Source organism: Lithobates pipiens, unplaced genomic scaffold, assembly GCF_037356315.1.
Source record: "Lithobates pipiens isolate NorthernLeopardFrog02 unplaced genomic scaffold, aLitPip1_a1.2 Scaffold_1, whole genome shotgun sequence".
In the NCBI taxonomy this organism is placed as follows: Eukaryota; Metazoa; Chordata; class Amphibia; order Anura; family Ranidae; genus Lithobates; species Lithobates pipiens.
Window position 1 is genome coordinate 120,336,437 of NW_027507685.1, and position 20,159 is coordinate 120,356,595.

Consider the following 20,159-nt stretch of genomic DNA (forward strand, 5'->3'; position numbering starts at 1 on the left):
AATAACTTAATGGGTTATGGGCCACCTTCAGGTGTGGACACTGATATAACCAATACTGGAAGTTCACTTCCTTATATAACCCCCCTCCTTCCAGGAGCACCTCAGTTTTTTGCCAGTGTCTAAGGTGTTGGTCACAAGTGAAGATGTGCTCTGAGGAGCTCCAGGAGGGATTCATGCTGGATTTAAAAAACCTCCACAACCGGATCCATCCAAGCCACTTAGGCCACAGGATGGTACCCGGGCCTCACTTAGAAGAACAAGGTTTTGCCTGTAAGCCTCTCTTTTGACCTGGCAAACTCTCCTTTTTCTCCTCACTTGGATTGTCCTTTCACATGTGAGAGGTCCTACATAGGGGTAAGCACATCACAGACATCTACTATGTCATCCTACTCTACTTAAATATATTTGTACACACTACGTGTGAGTTGCTATACTCATTACCAATCAGCAGGACACATTTCTTTACCTTTTTGTTTTTCTCCTTTATCCTGGGTTGTTTCTTTCACTCTTCTTATTTTTCCTATGCCTATGCTCTCGTTTCATTTCAGTTTACAACATGGACACTATAAAGATATTTACATTTGTATACCTTTATTTCACCATCATGGTGATAATTTTTATACCTATATACATTGTATTTCCAATACTGTTGTTACTATTGTAAAATGGAGGCACAAAAGGATATTGGGCCTGCTTCCCATGTGTTTTGGAACCATGGAGTGGGGGTAACATGGGCCAAGGGTACAAGGCCAGGGTCTTGAATTCTTGAAAACCCAACTGCTGGTAGCAAGAGTGGCTCAGGAGGCTGAATGTGGTAAGGTCACTGTAGGCAGGCAGCAGAGTTGAACCAAGGGTAGTTCTGCGTGTCATTTGCAAGCGAGCAGCAGCGGTATTGCTAAATGTTGGGAAAGAGATTGAGGAGTGTGTGCGTGACACTTCACCCACAGTAAAAAAAAATTACTGAAAGACTCCTTTGCTCTGCTATTTAAAAAAATGTGCAAGTCAAAATTGCCACTTGACCAATTTCAGCTGCCAACACATATACCATATCTCAGAAATGTGTGAAAACTTTCAAATCTGAAATAAAAGTGTAGCGCTATTATCCTTGTACCACAACATCACGCCATTTGTGCCAAAATTATAATCTTTCAAGATAAAGGGTCCATATGCAATATGCAGCCTCTCATATAATCTTCAATGCTTCAAATGCAATGCACACATTTCTCCCGTGCAGACACCCTCCACCAGTTGTGCTCTCATCTTATATTTATGACCCATACATGATATATAACCTCATAAATGGCTTGGGTCCCTTTAAATGGGATCCTTTATATTTCAGCTCCTTTTTTCCTTTCTCACAGTAAGAGGTGTCTGGTCCCTTTAAATGCAATCCTCTCTCCCCAAGCAGGCCTCCTTACTTCACTGTTCATTCCAATGTGCACGAACACTCCACTTATTAAAGCCTCACAATGTATTTGGCTGTTATGTACTTCACTTTCAGGTTCCATACAAAAGCACTGCTCTGATGTGTCATATGGCAGAACTGAATATTAACATAGAGATACAAGTTAAGAGATTTAACTTTCACAGCCTTGACCACCAATGCAGAGGGGTGGGGAGTTTAAATTTTTGTCATTGCCACCAGTGCAGGTGAGGAGGGGCATGGGGGTTAACTTTCACTGCCACTGACTACCAGGCTGGGGTTACATTGAACTGCCATAACCACCAATGAAAGGGGAGGGGGAGTAAAAGGTGTTAACATTTACTGCCAATGCAGAGTAGGGGGATGTATTTCACTGCCACTGACCACCAAAGTGAATAATACTGACGCCAATGCTGGTGGAGGGGGGGGGGGAGGGTGTGTTTATAATTGCATCCACTGACACTGATGTTGGAAGATAATATTGCGTCCACTGATAGCAATTCAGAGGGTTATTTTTGCACCCACTGATATCCATGTAGCACTGACCCCCGATGGAGTGGCTGATTTTATTGGTCTTACTATTACCTTCTTGACCTTGTGTGTGTCTAGGGGTTTCCCGAGGTTGATAGCCCAAGAACTGCAGAGACTGAACCAGATCCGCTAAAGGGATTTTTATTTGCAAAAAGGGAGTAGACAAAACACAGTCTCTCAATGAAGGTTGGAGGGTTTTAGGTATAAAGTTCAGGTACTCTTGGAACTTAGTCAAATAGGAAGTCTCTCACTTTAGCAATCCAGAGAAAAGCCATTCGCAACTGGATCCTCACCCTTATCGGATAGACCTCCTCTCACTAGGCCTAGCAGCCGATAGAGTGCTCAGATAAAGCAAAGTCTCTGGCACAGACTTGTGGAACACTTGAGTAAAGTCTCTGCCACAGACTTGGTGTAGAACACTTGAATAACTGAAGGATGTAGACAAATTTAGAGAACCTTCATACGGTAGCAGTATCTTGCAGCCGGTTCGGCGATACCGTACGAGTGCAGATTCACTCGGGGTCTTTCAACTAAGCCTACAGGCTCTTTCTGAGAAGCCAGCCTTCCACATGGCCTTCTCCCGAAGAGTCCTCCCTGGTTGCTTCTTCAGTTGCTGGGCCTCTCCACAGATGAGTCGGCACTGGACCACCTCCGAATCCTTCTTCCAGTTACTCTGCCTCGGGCTAGCCAGCCCCGAGACTCGGAATTGGATGGATCCGCACCCCAGGCCATGAGAGCCCTGGGGGCTGGTCAGGAGGACCAGGACCAAACAAACGGAAAGCACTCCTGGACCGGAAACCCCCGAAGGACGTGATGTCAGTAACTTGAGTACCTTCTCTCAGAATGCACAGCAATACGACACTCCCACTGGGTTGGTTCCGAGAAAGAATTGGCACTCAATGCGCCCAGCTGGACTGCGTTCTCACACTCGCCAGGGATGGCAGCGCCACCTATGGGCAAGCAGTGCAATCCAGCTAGACCGGTACTGAGACAATAATTTGGTGTAATTGAACCCAAAACCAAACTGCTGTTCCAGGAATGTTAAATGTTAAATGAAAAAAACACATAGCGCGTGCTCTTCAGGAGCCGGCGCTACATCAATGCTGGGGTTTATTTTTGCATCCACTGATACCAATGCTGGGGGTTATTTTTGCATCCAGATATCAATGCTGGGGATTCATTTTGCGTCCACTGATACCAATGCTGGGGGTTATTTCTGCATCCACAGATACCAGTTCTGGGGGTTATTTTTGCGTCCACTGATACCAATGCTGGTGGTTATTTTGTGTCCACTGATATCAATGCTGGGGGTTATTTTTGTGTCCACTGATACCAATGCTGGGGGTTATTTTTGCATCCAGATACCAGTGACGGTGATTATTTTGCATCCACTGATACCAATGCTGGGGATTATTTTTGCATCCACTGATACCAATGCTGGGGATTATTTTTGCACCCACTGATATCAATGCTGGGGGTTATTTTTGCGTCCACTGATACCAATGCTGGGGGTTATTTTTGCATCCACTGATACCAATGCTGGGGGTTATTTTTGCATCCACTGATACCAGTTATGGGGGTTAGTATTGTGTCCACTGATACCAATGCTGGGGGTTATTTTTGCGTCCACTGATATCAATGCTGGTGGTTATTTTTGTGTCCACTGATATCAATGGTGGGGGTTATTTTTGCCTCCACTGATACCAATGCTGGGTGTTATTTTTGCATCCACTGATACCAAGGCTGGGGGTTATTTTTGTGTCCATTGATATCAATGGTGGGGGTTATTTTTGCCTCCACTGTTACCAAGCTGTTAGCATCTTTTGCTGTGATGTAATTTGCTGTGTCCTAAATATTATTTGAATAAAGCATCGTTTTAGCTTTGGAGTGCTGCCGTCCAGAGTTCTGTCATTATCCATATTATCTGCATGTTGTGGCTTGCACCCGGATCCCTTCATCTGGAGCAATTATCTCTGAGTTCCCAGGACCTGCCTTTGAGCGGTGGTGTATTTCTCCACTGACACCAATGCTGGGGGTTATTTTTACCTCCAATAATACCCCCCAATAACACAGGTGCTGGGGGTTATTTTTACCTCCAATAATACCAGTGCTGGGGGTTATTTTTACCTCCACTGATACCAATGCTGGGGGTTATTTTTGTACCCACTGAAATCAATGGTGGGGGTTATTTTTGCATCCACTGATATCAATTGGTGGGGGTTGTTTTTGCGTCCACTAATACCAATACTGGGTGTTGTTATTATTGCACTCACTATGTCCAGCCTCCTTTTTCTCGTTCTGTGTACACCACCCGCATGGCGGGAGACCAACCCCGCCCCTTGTTTATTTTTCGAAACAGCCCCATCCTCCCTTATTCATCCGCCGGAACAGCCCCGCCCCTATGTTTTTATCCCCTTAGAGCAGCCCGATCCCTCCTCTTTTTTCCGCCTGTCACCATTTCCGCCCATACCCAGGGAACCAATAGTAAGCCGAGCTTGCGTTCCGAGCCTCGTTCCAGGCAGTGGCGGGGTGCGGGGTTTTCTCCGCTGGAGCGGAAGAGGAAGGGACCCAGTTTCCGTTTCCTGCCCGTCTCCCGCCTGCTGTCTGCTGTTTGCCCACACCGAGTAAGAGAGGTAGGTAGAGAGCGTGGAGGCCACGGGGCCCTTATTGTTGTAGACTGGCAGGGGTCCGCAGGAGGCGTGCCTCTGCTGTCTTCTCATATATAGGACCGGGGGAATCAGGTGTGCTGCACATAGTGTATGAACATACATGGCTTCCTGTTTACTGTACAGGGGCTGCTGCTATGTCCTGTACACTTCACCTCCTTGGGAGGAGGAAGAGGAGGAGCTATATATATATATATATATATATATATATAATTATATCTCTCCTGTACACTGGGTAAGGCTATGCATGTGTATACAAGTACATTGTCAGAATCTTTTAAAGTATTATAAAAAGCTGAACTTCATTTCTTCCCATAGTGCATTACGCACTGCGTCCCCGAGACGGTGCTCACCGTGTCCCCTAGATGGTGCCCACCCAGTCTCCCTTCTTTCTTTTTGTCCTGTTTGCAGTTATCACTGAGAGTGAAAAATAATCTCACATTTTTAGTTGTCACCAGAACAGGAATGGAGGGGAAATCGTCCAGTAGGGACAATAATTCTGGGAACATCTAGGGATTCCCTCACTTTGGATAGATGTCCTCTCATTTCCAGCTTTGGCGATGTGACAGAAAGTGGAGGAACATTTCCCCAATGAGGGACAGATGGCAAAAAAAACTGACAGTAATAATCATCCCTTACTGTATCCAAAAAAGGTTTTACCCTCAGTTCTACTTTATATCAGAGGTGCTGATCATCTGTGTGTGAAACGTTCATTACAGATGTGTGAGAGCGCACTTATTGTCTACCCCAAAGGGGCAAGATCATGATGGATGAGCTCATTTGCATCTACTGAAGATCTGTGTGTGTGTGTGTATATGTATGTATATATATATATATATATATATATATATATGTATATATATATATATATATATATATATATATATATATATATATATATATATTATACACTGTATGTCAACGTGCTGAGGATTTGATATATACTGTTTTCCCAATGGGCGAAGGTCTAGATGTGTCCTGTACTGTACTCCAAATGGCAAAGGTCTAGATTTGTTCTATACTGTGCTTCCAATGGCAAAGGTCTAGATGTGTTGTATACTATACTCCTAATGGGTGAAGGTCTAGATGTGTTCTATACTGTACTCCCAATGGGCGAAGGTCTAGATGTGTTGTATACTGTACTCCTAATGGGTGATGGTCTTGATGTGGCTCATATTGTACTTCCAATGCGTGAAGGTCTAGATGCATCCTATACTGTACGTCCAATGCGTGAAGATCTAGATGCGTCCTATACTGTACGTCCAATGCGTGAAGGTCTAGATGCGTCCTATACTGTACGTCCAATGCGTGAAGGTCTAGATGCGTCCTATACTGTACGTCCAATGCGTGAAGGTCTAGATGCGTCCTATACTGTACGTCTAATGCGTGAAGGTCTAGATGCGTCCTATACTGTACGTCCAATGCGTGAAGGTCTAGATGCGTCCTATACTGTACGTCCAATGCGTGAAGGTCTAGATGCGTCCTATACTGTACGTCCAATGCGTGAAGGTCTAGATGCGTCCTATACTGTACGTCCAATGCGTGAAGGTCTAGATGCGTCCTATACTGTACGTCCAATGTGTGAAGGTCTAGATGCGTCCTATACTGTACGTCCAATGCGTGAAGGTCTAGATGCGTCCTATACTGTACGTCCAATGCGTGAAGGTCTAGATGCGTCCTATACTGTACGTCCAATGCGTGAAGGTCTAGATGCGTCCTATACTGTACGTCCAATGGGCATACATTGTACTCTCAATAGCTGAAGGTCTAGATGTGTCATGCATTGGATCTTTGGTTCATGGATATGTCCACATATTTTTGAGTTGTACATTTGAGTTATTGATCTGTTATGTTGTATAAATTTGATGGTTGCTTACAGTCAATATAGATCTATATATTTTATATTCCCAACTAGTGGTGTGCCAAAATAAATTCCGGTGCCGAAGCGGAAAATTCAGGATCCACTTGGCTGAAAACCGAAACAGAAATGGGCATTTTTTATTTTTTTTTTAAACATTTTTAATAAGTTAGTGGCTGGCATTTTTGCATTGAAGTCAATGGAACTCGAATGTGCCTTGAAGTCAATACACCATGCCATTATTGCCACTTTTTTTTTTTTTTTTTTCTAATGCCATAACGCCAATACCCTGATTTTTGGCTGATACATTTTGGCAGATCCCTATTTCGAACTATTGTGCTGTATATTTTGGTGCTGATTTTTTTTTGTTTTGTTTTGTTTTTTAATAGCCAAAGGTATTTATCAGTATACCCCAGCATTGCGTTGATACTAAGCATTTGCACGAGTACTTGTAGTCACAGACATGTTCCGATAATAGAACCGATCACATATGTGATCAGTTCACATGTGTGGGCTGGTATGCAATGTGATTTCAAAGCCCAGTCCAGTGTTATTTTGTTCAGCAGTTTTGGTGCGATTACAAAGGGAATTGTAGTGTGTGAGATCAGAAATTGCACCTGAACTTGAATGAAATCTCACAGGACTCTTTTTCAACTCACACTGCGGCAGCCCTGCATATATGTGAATAGGCTATGAAAACTGATGTCTCTGCAAGTAATGAGGTTTTCATGCAGGTATGACGTGAACAGGCACTAAAAAAAACTGTCACATGTCACTAAAAATAGGTATCAGGGATTGGTATCCGTAAGTACCTGAGAAAAAGTATTGGTACTCATACTTGGTCTTACAAAAACTGGTATTGGTGCATCCCTACTATACTAAATTGCTCCCCTCTAGGGATTGGATGGGCTATAATTTTGGACTAGGTAGACACTGTCCATTGATGCTGCCAGCTTTAAAGTGTTTGTTAACCTAATAAAAAAAAAAAAAAAAGAGAGAGAAAAAAAAAATCCTGTACCTTTAAAGCATGTTATACAGCACAGTACCCATGGTGTATAATTTGCCCCCTGTAACACAAGAAATACCTGGCTGATCCTGCCTTATACCCTCCCCCCGTAAACTGACCACAGCATATTGTGTCTGCTGAGCCCTGACACCGTGGTCAGTTTACATGCCTTTGTCATTCGCAGCCCAGCTCTCTGTTCTCCTTTGTCACCCTCCCCTCCCTGCTTGTCAGCCCTGTCCACTCCACGATCCTCCTCTCCTGCTATCATAGCTATAGTATAAGCATGCCATCCCCTCTGTTATATAACGCTATCTGCCCCTGTGCTGTATAAAAAAATATGCAGATTATAGTGTATTTCAGAGTGGCTCCCAGTGTTCACGTGACTTCTCTGATCTCTCTCCTCCCCTCCTTTATTATCACTTTTTGTGTTTACTTTGGTAATTCGTGAATTTTGAGTCCATGGTAGTCCACGGGCCAGGTTTTCCTTCAGGTAGTGTGTATTTTTTTTAGTACTGGGGACTCCAGACATATTGGAGATCAAATGGCAATTTTTGGTTCATCTGGTTGTGACTGTGCACACAATGTGTGACGATATAGTTGTCATAATGACATGGGCGACAATGTGGGTATGTCATATACTGTTTGTCATATAAATACTGTACATTGTCTAGGGAAAGATTGTCATGTTTTGTGCTCTCAATGGACGAAGAGTGTGTGTATATATTCATAAATTGTACAACAAGTGAGTAAAGATTGCTATGTGTCATACTGTAGTGTATAGCTGATTGGTGAAGTGCTTGGTTATCAATTATATTCAGGTCAGTACATAAAGCTAGGGCAAGGAACTTTATTTGTCTTATAATGTAAATGTATAATATGCTTTTTTTTTTTTTTTTATATCAGCTGGTGCAGGGTCATATGCTGTGTGTGTACTACTAAAAGTATAGGGAAAGTTAAAGTGTTTAAGGCATATATATGTCTATGCCAGCCCCTCTTTTGGATGCTGGCATAGCACACTGTATGTTGTATTTAAAAACTAGCAGTGTAAATACTGAATATCAGCTGTCTTCAGGCCGGTCTCATCACTTGCAGCCACTTTCCAGCTCTGATAAGTGTCTTCTGTGGGAGAGGCTGTGATCTCACTCTGATGTCAGAGTGAGATCATGTGGCCACTCGTCTCCTCCGCAGAAGACACCCATTGGAGCTTGAAAGGGGCCGCAAGTTGCGTGACTGACCTGAAGACAGCTGATATTCAGTATTTACAGCGCTCGTTTTTTAAATAAAACACATACAGTGTGCTATGCCAGCCTCTAATAGAGGCTGGCAATGGCAAAATGTATATTTTAATATTAAAATAACAGTGGCAAAGTCAGAGACAGACAGAAGGCGCTGACAGGGAGGAAGGAGGGGGTTAGGGGGGAGAGAGGAGAGCGGAGAGCAGAGAGCCTGTCACAGAGGAAGGCACTTTGACAATGGTGATCCCTGGTTATCGTGGTCTGTTTAGAGAGGGCATACAGGAAGTGGTAGGATTATATATTTTTTTTTTTTTACAGTTTAGAGGGGGGCAGATTAAATAGCACAAGTGCTGTGCTGTGTAATCTGCTTTAAGGGACCAGAATCGACATTAACCTAAAAAACAAAACCAAAAAAAAAAAACTTTAAAGTGGTTGTAAACCCTTACAACCAACTTTGACCTACAGGTAAGCCTAGATTAAGGTTTACCTGTAGGTCCAAGAAATATCTCCTAAACCTACATGGTTTAGGAGATATTTGCCGAAAGACAGGCACCGCCGTAGACAGCGGAGCGCGCCGCGGTCAACGGCGATGTGATGATGCGAGTGGCGGCTCCCGTGCGCATGTGCGGGTGTGACATCATTGCGGCTTCACCGAATGACAGTGGCGGAGCAGCGAGACCCACCGAGAAGATGGATGCGCCGGACTACAGGGGACAGCGGTGACTTCACTGGCTCCTGTGTCAGGTAAGTGACACATAATGGACTACTATGCGATGCATAGTGGTCCATTATGCTTTACCTTTGCAGGGAATGAAAGAGGAAGTAAACTCATCAGGGTTTAACTTCCTCTTTAAAGGCTCTCTCTTTTAAATAACAAACATGTCATACTTACCTGCTCTGTGCAATGGTTTTCCTCCTCTCCTAGGGTCCCTCGCCAGTGCTCTTGGTCCCTCCCTCTTGCCCAGTGCCCCCCAGAGCAAGCGGCTTGCTCTGGGGGCACCCAAGCAGGCTTGTTCACGGGCCATGGCTCTGCATGAATATTTACACACACCCCACCCTCTCTCCTTATTGGTTCACTGGCTGTGATTGACAGTAGCAGGAGCTAGTGGCTCCTGTTGCTGACTCAGCCATTGAGGAGAAGAGAGTCCATGGAGAGCTGAGGCTTTCTTGAACATCGATGGTGGAAGATCGGCTCAGATAAATATTAGGGGGGCTGCTGCACAGAGGAGGTTTTTGCCATAGGCAGTCCAAATCTCGATCGGTTAAGCAGAGACTGGCTGAGATTCGAACAATGTATGGGCTAGAACCAGCCTGTTGGATTTTTACATGCGGTTATTTCTAACAGCTTTTATAGCCACTAGCAGTAATCATTTGTTCTCCTGGCAGGGATGGCTGGTTGCAGGAAAGAAAATCGCTATATGTCTATGGCCGGCCTAATGAGTGTGTGAGAGTACATCAGGCATGTCCAAAGTCCGGCCCGCAGTTCGGTTTTGAACTGCCCGCCTGGTGTGCTGCGGGATCAGGGCTGTCAGATGAGCCCTATCCCTGGCACTGTGAAAAGCTCAGTTGGCTTCAAAAGTGAAAGTTAAGTGCAGAGGTGTGTGCTGTGCTCTCTGCTTCCCCCTACAGTTCAGTACCCGGCTGAATGAGGAAGCTGGAAAGGTACTGTACTGTGCTAGAAGCTAGATTAGTTTTAAAAGGGCTTTATTTATGTGTGTTTGTGTCTGTCTGTGCGTGTGCGTGTGCGTGTGCGTGTGCGTGTGTGCGTGTGTGTGTGTGTGTGTGTGCGCATATGTATGTCTGTCTGTCTGTGTGTGTATATGTCTGTGTGTGCATGCTTGTGTCTGTATGTATGTAAGTATATGTATGTGTGTATGTGTCTGTGTGTTACTTTTAATCCAGACACCCCCCATTCTTGTACCATCAGAACTGCTTTTGTGGGGCTTGTTTGTGTGATAGCAGGCCAGGACTGCTGCTCCTCACAAAAGCAATCCATACACAGATCGCTTATCAGAGGCATTTGAACTCTTTGGTGGTAAAGGGCAGTATGTTGCCTCCTCACCACCTGTTTTAAGCCCGTAAATGCAGCATCACTATACCACAACTGTGCAATCCACACAGTTGCGGGGTAGTTGCAGTGGAGGCCCATTCAACCTGGCTATACCTCCAGCTGCAGCCAGGGCATGTGTACACCCCCAGCTGCTCCCTCTGCAGCTAAATGGTGAGAAGTTGGGGGGTGGTAAAAACAGCTTAACCATGTGGTTTTACTGCCCCTCCAACAAGCCCTTGGTTCACATCTGTGTGGCTGCATGTAGGGCAGCCCACACATTTCAATGGGTTTCCCTACTCACAAAAATGCAGGGAAAGAAGTCTCCGAGCTTTTTTTTCTTTAAATTGCACTGCACCAAAAGTGCCCCACGTTTTTCAATGTGTGGGGTACCATTAAGAATTAATGATACCCCCTAAAGAGCAGAGCATTCGTCTGTGTGTCGGGAATGAGCACGACAAAGGTAAGAGAATTCTTGTTGGGCAGTGTATTAGTACTCGAGCGACCGAATTTTAATGGTTCAAAGAATGTCAGGCAAAATGGTCGGCCCTCACGCATGTTCACTTCATCAAATCTGGCCCTCTTTGAAAAAAGTTTAGACACCCCTGGACTGCATTGTCTTCCTTGTTACAGTATAGGAGCTGATGCTGTTTTATATACTGTTTATGTACAAGGTAAAAATAACCAGAATTTTCTAAACATTGACATCTATACACCTTTTATATAAAATTGACTCTGACTCAAACCTAGTGTAAGTACGCAGCCAGTGAAGTGGGAATTTGCTGACCTGTTCTGTGTCAGTGACTTGGCACTGAAGCCAGGGAATTTAGCATTTACAAACGGAGAGGTGAACAATGGCACTTTTTCTGTAAGTAAAAGCCACTTTGTCCTAGTCACGTGCTGAATCGATGTGTTCTGAAATAGTTTCATTTTGCCTCCCAAAATCTGGGTAGTTTGTTGTGCAGCACTTTACGGTGTGGTGCCAGCCTGTCGGAATTATTTTTGATGCATGTGATGGCTAAAGAGAATTAGTCTCCACTGAAGAACAATCCTATTCAGATCCTTTTGGTTTTGTGTTCCTTATGAGCCTCTGTTGTACTGAATGTCAGTCCCTTCATGCTCTGCAGTGTACTTGTGTTTCATGCAAGAGTGTAACCCTGTCGTGCATTTTTCTTTTATTTGAGAATGGTTTACGTTTTTTATTTCTTCTTTTCAATACACCAGATATATGGCTATTGTATGAATTCTTTGCTCTAGGCCACATGTGTCAAACACAAGGCCCGTGGGCCAAATCTGGCCCACCAGGCAATTTCCTGTTACCTTCACACACAGGGATTTTTCTCACTCCGTGGAGGGTCTGATTGGGTCCGCCTGAAAAACTGACAGGTGGACCCAATCTGTCTGCTTGTGTGAAAGGGGCCTTACAGGGCAATAGGGAAACACAGATTGGTGTCTGCAGGGGTCCCAAGGTCCACACAAAGAGCTGCGGGTTGGTCATCAAGGATGTCGAGTGAGCCATTTATTTGTCTGTTCAGGGGATATTCCCACCTATTTCTCTTATTTCCCACCATTTTCTGACTCCAAAGCCTTGCAAGAAAGAGCCGTGCATAAATTCTTGGTTGGTTTTGGACCCGTGCTTGCGCAGGGGCTAATATCCTACTCTTTGCCCCGTGTAACAGTGTTTGGGCTTGGTGATTGGCCAGGTAACCATCTTATTGCAATGAAAATCTTAGACTGCTAATCTTAATACAAGTGTGTATGTTTGCGTCATAAGAATGTGCATGCTTTTTTCCAATGGAACATCATTGGCCTCTTGATAGGAAGCAGTAGTCATCAGCAGGAAAGCATCCATGACCAATCAACTAATTACCTAAGAAGCCTTGGCATAGGGGTATCCACTGCTGTTCAGAAGTCCTGTTCACCTGCAAAAATTATTTGATCTGATGGTAAATGGCCAAAATGCTTGGACATTCCATGGAGTCTGTAGGCTCCTTTCAGTCTTAATAAATATTTCAGACGATGCATTTTTTTCCACCCGCTGTAAGCAGGTATAGGATATTTAAAACCATGCGCCAGCAAAGGCATATTTTAGAACCTTTCTGATTATATCCTTATGATACAAAATATTCGCATAAGACTAGAGTCTATATTATGTAGCAGATGTGGACCCTATACCAGTGAAACCATACATTGTATTAGGTTTCCTTGTATAATGGGAAGGTTAACGGTTTTCTTGTAAGAATAGGTAAAAAGTGACCCATGGGACAATCGTCACGCATGCTCAAACACAACAACAAAGGCATTACAGCTTGGTGCTTCAGAAAACGCGTCACTATCATCCCGCAGCTTATACCCTTACAGAACACATCTGGTGTCTCTGGGAGGGAAATTGAACAAAAGGAGTCATCTTTGGAAATATAGGCCTTTTGTTAATCATGACCTCTCCCCTGATTCCCTTCAGCTCCTAACAGTGATAAGAGGTGGGGGAGGAAATGGTGCTTTGATATACCGTGAAGGTTAGTCTGTACCAGGATGGTAATCTGTATCGGCCAGCTCAGAGTGGGAGTTCATTGGCCTCAAGGGCCCCCTGACCCATACGCTGACCTTGCGTAGTTTAAGAAATGATACTGAACAAGGCTCCAGTTTTTCAGTTTGTTAGCCTAAAACTGGCCATACATGGTAGAATTTTGTTTGAAAATTTTAGTTTTAGAACATTCATTGATTTTCTAATAGTTAATGTGGGCAATTGGCGATCGTTTATGTTGGTAGTGATGAAAAAATTGAAAGCACAAGATGGATTTTTTTTTTTTCAAACGCGCCTCTAAAGCCTCGCACACACGATCGGATTTTCCGAAGGGAATTGTGTGTTGACAGGCTGCCTAAAATCCGACCATTTGCACGCTCCATCGGACAATTGTTGTCGGATTTTCTGCGGACAAATGATGGATGGCAGGCTTATAAATTTTCCGCGGACAAATGTCTGTTGTCAGATGTTCCGATCATGTGTACACAAGTTTGTTGGAAAAAAGTCCAAAGTTCAAACACGCATGCTCAGAAGCAAGGACGAGCCAGAAGCAATCAGTCTTGTAAACTAGGGTTCGTAATGGAGACTTAACATTCGTAACACAGAAAATGATGAAATCTTGAAATGCAGCGCACATTCTTTTGTTCTTTAAATACTTTAATACCGGGCCATAGTCAAATGACACCCACAGATGGGATCTCCCATCCTGGGTGGACGTCATATGACGGCCTCGGTATTTCGCCGCTCCTGCGGGTGTGAGAATCTGATCGTGTGTGAGGAGGAGATTGGTGTACACTAGGCGGCAATCACACACTGATTACCCCCTGATTCCCCCCCCCCATTAAAGAGGACCTGTCACCACCCATCACAGCCCATCTGAGCACCTGAGTACCTATTTGCAGACCATGCCTCATAGAATATACGTTGGGGTGTTTGCTTTCCAAAATGGGGTCATTTTGTGGGTAATTCCATTGTCCTGGTGCTCCAGGACCTTCAAAAGTGTGATGGGTAGGAACGAAATGAGATGTGCAATTTATGCTCCTAGAAAGCCTGAAGGTACGATTTCCATGTTGGACCTCTGTATATGGCCAGGCTGTGTAAAAGTCTCGCACATGTGGTATTGCCATACTCAGGACGAGTAGCACAATGTGTTTGGGGTGTAATTTTTGCTATATACATGCTGTATGTTCGAAATATCTTATAAATGGACAACTTTGTGTAAAAAAATTAATAAATAATTTCATTTTCTTTCCACTTTTTCTGAAGACTTGTGTAAAAAAATTAACCGTTCAAAAGACTCATAATGCTTCATAGAATATACTTTGGGGTGTTTGTTTTCCAAAATGGGGTCATTTCGTGGGTAATTCCATTGTCCTGGTGCTCCAGGGCCTTCACAAATGTAATAGGTCGTTAGGAAATTAGAGGTATCATTTATGCTCCTAGAACCCCTGACGGTGCTCCCTGCATGTTGGACCTCTCTGTGTGGCCAGATGTGTAAAAGTCCCACACATGTGGTATGTATTTTGGGGTGTAATTGATAGTATGCATATGCTGTGTATGAGAAACAACTTATGACAATTTAGTAAAAAAAAAAGAAAAAACATTCTTCTTTTTCCCCAAGAATTGTAGGAAAAAATGACAACTTCAAAAAACTCACCATGCCTCTTACTAAATACCTTGGACTGTCTCTACTTTTCAAAAAGGGGTCATTTGGGGGGGTATTTGTACTTTCCTGACATTTCAGAGCCTCAAGAAATGAGATAGGCCGTCAGTGCATCAGATGTGATCAATTTTCAATAATTTGCACCATAGCTTGTAGACTCTATAACTTTCAAAGAGACTAATATCCACTAATTTGGGGTATTTTTACCAAATGGATATAGCAGTATAAATTTTGGCCCAAATTTATGAACAAAAATGACTTATTTGCAAAATGTTATCATAGAAAAAAAAAAAGTGTGTGTGTGGGTTTTTTTTTATTTTTTTATTTTTTATTTTTTTTATTTCGCGCTCTTTTTACTTCTGTCGCAAAAAAAATAAAAAACCCAGTGGTGATTAAATACCACAAAAAGCTCTATTTTTAGGAAAAAAAATTATAAAAATTTTGTTTGGGTACAGTGTTGCATGACTGGGTAACTGCTATTCAAAGTGTGAGAGCGCTGAAAGCTAAAAATTAGCCTGGTAAGGAAGGGTGTATAAATGCCCTGTATTGAAGTGGTTAATGGGATAATAATGAAGCTGCTTTGCTGGTGATACTGATGGAGTTATGGCAAACGTATTTTTAAAGGCTTTTATTTTCTAGTGATATCAAGAATATTATGCTGCTTGGTTTTTTTATTTTATTTTTTGGGCAAGTTATCACAACTCCATTATCCCATATTTTTTAAGATTAAAGATACAACTGTTAGTGTCCCTTGTTAATTTTACATAGTATTTTTTTAAATGAAACGGCCTACTCCCAAACTGTCATTTAAAGTAAAACACATAGCCAAGTATTATTATTCTCCACAATTTTTTTTTTTATTGTGCATTAAAAAAATAAAATTTAGACATGCTATCTGCCAATAGAACTTAACCAATAAGTGCATTCTATGCTTCCAATAATATATAAAATATATCAAATCATTATTATTCAACGAAAAAATAAAATCCTCATGCATGTGTCCTGCTTCTTAATATAGGGGGTTAACAATGCCAAGAGTTGGTGAAAGCAGGTGTCTGTCATCCGGAGATAATTCCGAAAATCATCTGGTTTATTCTCCTGGAGCTCCCACAGCAAATGCATATGACATAATTGGTCACTATTAACCACTTTCAGACCGGACCATTTTGCTGGTCAATGACCAGAGGTCTTTTTACAATTTGGCACTGCGCTGCTTTAACTGGTAATTGCGCGGTCATGCAATGTTGTACCCAAACAAAATTTGCGTCCTTTTTTTCCCACAAATAGAGCTTTTTTTTTAAAGGTATTTGACTGATTCTGCGATTTTTATTTTTTGCGATATAAACGTAAAAAGACCGCAAATTTTGAAAAAAAATGATATTTTCTACTTTTTGTTATTAGAAAAATCCAATAAACTCAATTTTAGTCATACATTTAGGCCAAAATGTATTCAGCCACATGTCTTTGGTAAAAAAAAAAAGTCAATAAGTGTATATTTATTGGTTTGCGCAAAAGTTGTCACATCTACAAACTAAGGTACGTTTTCTGGAATTTACGCAGCTTTTAGTTTATGACTGCCTATCTCATTTCTTGAGGTGCTAAAATGGCAGGGCAGTACAAAACCCCCCCCCCAAATGACCCCATTTTGGAAAGTAGACACCCTAAGGAAATTGATAAGAGGCATGTTGAGCCCATTGAATATTTAATTTTTTTGCCTCAAGCGATTGAATAATGACAAAAAAAAATATTTTTTTTTTTTTTACACAAAGTTGTCACTAAATGATATATTGCTCACACATGCCATGGTTATATGTGGAATTGTACCCCAAAATACATTCTGCTGCTTCTCCTGAGTATGGGGATACCACATGTGGTCGACTTTTTGGAAGCCTAGCCGCGTACGGGGCCCCGAAAGCCAAGCACCGCCTTCAGGATTTCTAAGGGCATACATTTGTAATTTCACTCCTCACTACCTATCACAGTTTTGAAGGCCATAAAATGCCAAGATGGCACAAAACCCCCACAAATGACCCGATTTTAGAAAGTAGACACCCCAAGCTATTTGCTGAGAGGCATGTTGAGTCCATGGAATATTTTATATTTGGCACAAGTTGCGGGAAAATTACAAACTTTAATTTTTTTAAATTTTTTTTTCACAAAGTTGTCACTAAATGATATATTGCTCACACATGCTATGGGCATATGTGAAATGACACCCCAAAATAAGTTCTGCTGCTTCTCCTGAGTATGGGGATACCACATATGTGGGACTTTTTGGGAGCCTAGCCGCGTACAGGGCCCCGAAAACCAAGCACCGCCTTCAGGCTTTCTAAGGGCGTTACAGTTTTGAAGGCCATAAAATGCCAAGATGGCACAAACCCCCCCCCCCCCCCAAATGACCACATTTTGGAAAGTAGACACCCCTAAATTTAGGGGTACACTAGTGAGACTCACAGGTAAAAAAGCACCTAGGCTGTCAGCGACTGTATCAAAACGCTACAAGAAAAACTGTTAGCGATCGCAGGGATCAGGCCTGACTCTGCAAACGCTGCAGTTATGTGTGTTGTGTTTTGTAAGTGACAGTGATCGATCGATACTGCACTTGGGTGGGCTGGTCTGGGCTTGGCGGAGGGGCTAAACGCAGGTGCTAGCAGGTATCTGGGCTGATCCCGCTAACAATGCGTTTTGGGAAACCTAAACTGCTGGCGACGCTAATATAGATCTGATCAGATACTATATTACTAAGGGAGGTGTATGCTGCGTGCGTGGGTGTTAGCGGTACTGGCACTAACCTGACGCTGCCTGGGGCGACGCAGATCTTATCTGACCCTCAAACTTATATCACCCGCCGGGTGATCAGGGGGTTAAACCTTTATTAGGTAATAAATGGCGGGTGCCCTGAAACTATAAAAAAATAACTAACCAACCAGCGTCACCTGTAACAGTTATATGGTGATCACTGGTGAAAGGGTTAACTAGGGGGCAATCAGGGGGCTTTATGCGGTAGTATATGGGGGTCCCTGGCGCTATAAAAAGCTGCGGTGAACCTAAATACCTACCTGCCTAACTAGCGTCACCTGTGACACTAATACAGCGATCAGAAAAATGATCGCTTATTAGGCTGGGTTCACAGTGGAGCGATGCAGGAACGCCACGAATCCGTGGCGGGTTCCCGCATCGTATGGCTCCCGGCGGCAGTTCACACTGCCCTATGCGAACTGCTGGGAGTGTCAGTGAAATGTTAATGACACCCCCAGATCAGTTCGCATATCACAGTGCGATCTGCAAACTCGGATCGCATGGTGTGAACACCCATGCGATCCGATTCTGCTGCGGACCAAAAAAAGAGTCCCGTGCGAATTTGCGGCGGGTGCGACGCAAATTCAGCCATACTATCTGTATGGCTGAACTCGAATCGCACAGAGATCGGATGTGATTTGCAGTGCGGTGCGAATCACATCTGTTCTCATAAACCGCTGCAATGTGAACCCAGCCTTAGTGACACTGGCGACGGGGGGTGATCACGGGGTTAAACCTTTATTGGGGGGGTTAGGGGGGTACCTTAGAACTAAAGGGGGCTAACCCTAACTGCCCTAACAGTTATTACAGTCACAAATGACACCAATGCAAAAAAAAATAAAAATGCAATTGGTGTCACTGTGATTGGGGGGGGGGGTGATCGGGGGGTGAAGGGGGGGTGAGAGTGTGCCTGGCATGTTCTACTGTGTAGTGTCGTGTTGGTGCAACTCACCGATCCTCTCTCCTCGGTGCCGGAACGAAAAATACCGACACGGAGGAGAGATTACATCACTTCCTCTGCCTGTGTTTACATTACAGGAGAGGAAGTGATGTCGCGCCTCACTTCCATTCGTCAGGAGCGATCGCCAGGGGGTGGCCATGAACGAATGGCCGCCCCCTCATCCCGGATCGCTCCTGAATGGATACCGACCGCCGCTGGCACCGGGGGGGGGGGGGCCCGATCAGGCCCCCCACCCACGGGAAGGCAGGGGCGTACAGGTACGCCCATATTCCTGCCCGTGCCATTCTGTCGACGTATATCGTCGTGCGGCGGTCGGCAAGTGGTTAAAGCAACCAATTTTTGGTCCAAAAACTCCTCCTGTTCCTGGACTGGACTTGGGTCAAAGCAATAACTCCAAGGCCAATAATAAAAACGTTATCTCCTCCGATTCCGCAACAAACGGCTGTTCAGAAACCAACTGAAAAGCGTGAATCAACACTCACCAAACTTCTAACATGAAATTAGCAGGAGCCCAAAGGGTGGCACCTGACAATTGAACTTCCTCTTTATTGGCTCGTAGTACGTCACCACCTTTGTTTTGGCAGACAATTGTATACCATTTTTGTATGCAAGACAAGTTCACAGCAAACGCCCTTCGGACAAAAGTCTGATGCTTTGTCTTCGGAAAATCCGATCTTGTGTACGAAGCTTTAGAGTGAGCATAGTTTTGGGTTTGGTTCAGGAGATTCCATTACTTCTAAAATCAAATGTTAAAAAGCAAAATTGAATTTGAATTACTTTCCAATAGCATTCATTAAAGAGGAGCTCCAGGCTCTGTTAAAAATGCTGTAGCGGCTGACTTTTTTAATATTAGGACACTTATCTGTCCACAAATCCAGTGGTGTCTTCACGATTTTTCAATCATCTTTCGGGTGCTGCTGCCACCGTTTTAGCTAAGGGAAATGGGCACAGCCGTTGCCCTACTGCGCATGTGTGAAGTGTGCTGTGCTTTGTGAATAGCCCAGCGGCGGGGGGGAAGGAGGAGGGGGCAGCACTTCTGGATGGCTTTGCTGCACTGAAGTCACCTGGAAGTGGGAGCAGGTAAAAAGGGGTGCTAAATGTGGCAGCGGAGGGGGAAGGAGACAAATAAGCGGAGCTATCCCTTTTTGGTCTGAGCCCCATCTCTGGCTAACGATGTCTACGATTCCCTCGGCCGTCCGAGACTCTGTCCTGATTTGAGATACAGCAGTGGCGCCATTGGCTCCCAATCATAGTCAGTTAACCAATCAGGAGAGAGGGGACCGGGCCAAAACGCTACTCCATTTCTGAATACTCGGAGCTGCAGTTTGGCGGGTGCCCACATAGCAAGCTGCTCGCTGTGGGGGCACTTGACAGGAGGGAGGGGCCAGGAGCAGCGAAGAGGGACCAGAGAAGAGGAGGATCTGGGCTGCCCTGTGCAAATCCAAC

General features: G+C 43.9%; 1 protein-coding gene across 1 annotated transcript in view; it reads left to right on the plus strand.

Annotated features, from left to right (window-relative positions):
• The first annotated feature begins 4,423 nt into the window (after positions 1-4,423).
• LOC143974159 (methyl-CpG-binding domain protein 1-like) overlaps positions 4,424-20,159 on the plus strand; it is a 92,215-nt gene continuing 76,479 nt past the window's right edge. Inside the window, exon 1 of the mRNA XM_077475282.1 lies at positions 4,424-4,587. The gene's annotated coding sequence lies outside the window, so the exon portion shown is untranslated. The remainder of the gene's footprint in view (positions 4,588-20,159) is intronic.